Below are 1917 nucleotides of genomic sequence, written 5' to 3'. Positions count from 1 at the left end.
GGGGAGTTGTTATATAGTATCCCCAAATGTGTTTTAAGAGACGCATATGTGTCCATGTGGTATTGGCTGATCGAAAGATAGAAAACGTGGATTTTTTTTTCTTCCCATCTCTCTCTCTCTCTCTCTCTCTCTCTCTCTCTCTCTTTTTCTCGCGATTGAGAGAAAACGAAGAATTTTTTGTGGAATCGTCTTGGTGTGGAGGAAGAGTAGATTTCTGTCGGAGAAGAGGAGATTGCTGCCGGACGAAGAGGAGATTGCCTTTTCCCATGGCGGTATTTTGATTGAATGGTGAATCGGCTCTGATTGCATGTAGGAGAGGCGATTTGGAAATTAGGGTTTCGTGAATTGGGAGTCCACTCAATCGGAAGAGATTCAATCAATTAGAAGCATGAGGGTAAGTTTCTCAATTTAATTAATGATTGAATCAATCTCGATTAGGGTTTGATGATTAGGGTTTTTTTTTTTTTATTTTGGATCGAAAATTAGGGTTTTTTTATGTTTCATAGAAAATTAGGATTCTTGGTGTTCATGTGTTCCGTTTTGATCCTTACTTTGGAGATGAGTACTTTTTAACTCCGGTTATGATGTATTTGAAAAGATTTGGCCTTGAATGTATCGCAATATGCTGATTATAGTTACTAACTTGATTCAACAGAAGCTATTTATTGTTTTTGGTGTTGTTATTTGTGTGTGTGGTTAAAGTTTTTGATTAAAGCTATTAAGCTAATGATGATCCGTTTTGGTTAAGTTTAGATAATGTGTGGAGTTGGATATGTAATTGTTTCGGTTCTTGACACATGATTGTTGTTTGTGTTGTTATTAGTTGTTTTTGATGTTGTTATTTGTGGTAGCTAATGATGATTTAGTAAATGTTTTTGTTCTTGACACATGATTGTATAATTTTAGAGTACATTGTTCTTGTTCGATTTAGCTTGTTCATGAATGATTAATTTTATTTTGAATTTGGGTTTCATTAACCGGATCTTTCTTTTGTTTTGAGGTTAAATGGAGAAACATGGATTGATGCATTGATGAATATAGAGTGTGAAGATATTAACGAGTATGGACAAACATGGATCTCTTCGGCCATGAAGAAAGGTAATCATCATCCTCAACTTGTTTGCATTTATTTGGTGTTAGTTAAAGCTTTTGTTTGGTGATTGTGATAAATAGATTTAGTACTTGCTAGTGTAGGTATTAGTGTAGTCTTTGATGTTATAGCTTTTGTTTGTTGGTTGTGATACATAGGTTTAATAATTGTTATTGTTGGTATTAGTCTAGTCAGTCACTGATGTGTTAGTTGGTTGTGAAGATTTTAAATGTGTGGTTGTTGTAGTTTAGGTAAACACTTTATTTCAAAATTTAAACCAACATAAATATTAACTAAACCTTATAAATTCAAACACAAACAAAACACAAATCATTCTTGCTTTAGCAATCTCTCTTGTTTATCGATAAACACAAACAAACACATCTCCATCTCCCTTTACCATTATGGATCCAAACACAAACCCTTCTTGCTTTACGAGTCTTTTGTTTCTCATTTAACAAAACACAAGTCCTTCTCCCATTAGCAATCTCTTGTTTCTCATTTAACAAAACACAAGTCCTTCTCCCATTAGCAATCTCTTGTTTCTCATTTAACAAACACATCTCCTTCTCCCTTTAGGAATCTCTTGTTTCTCATTTAACAAACACATCTCCTTCTCCCTTTAGCAATATGGATCCAAACGATTACATGAATCCTTATCGTCCCACCTCTAGCTATTTGAATTTGTTACAAAGTCAACTTGATACCCAAAACCTCGATTACTCTCCTTCTCTAAGTCCATGTTCTGAAGCTCCATCTTCACCTGCATCCCCACAAGAAAACCGCAAGTCAAGGCAAGCATGGTTACCAATAGATGATACCATGTT

Source organism: Camelina sativa, chromosome 14 (genome assembly GCF_000633955.1).
Source record: "Camelina sativa cultivar DH55 chromosome 14, Cs, whole genome shotgun sequence".
Classification (NCBI taxonomy): domain Eukaryota; kingdom Viridiplantae; phylum Streptophyta; class Magnoliopsida; order Brassicales; family Brassicaceae; genus Camelina; species Camelina sativa.
The sequence above is the reverse complement of the archived record's forward strand: the minus strand, read 5'-3'. Positions refer to the sequence as shown.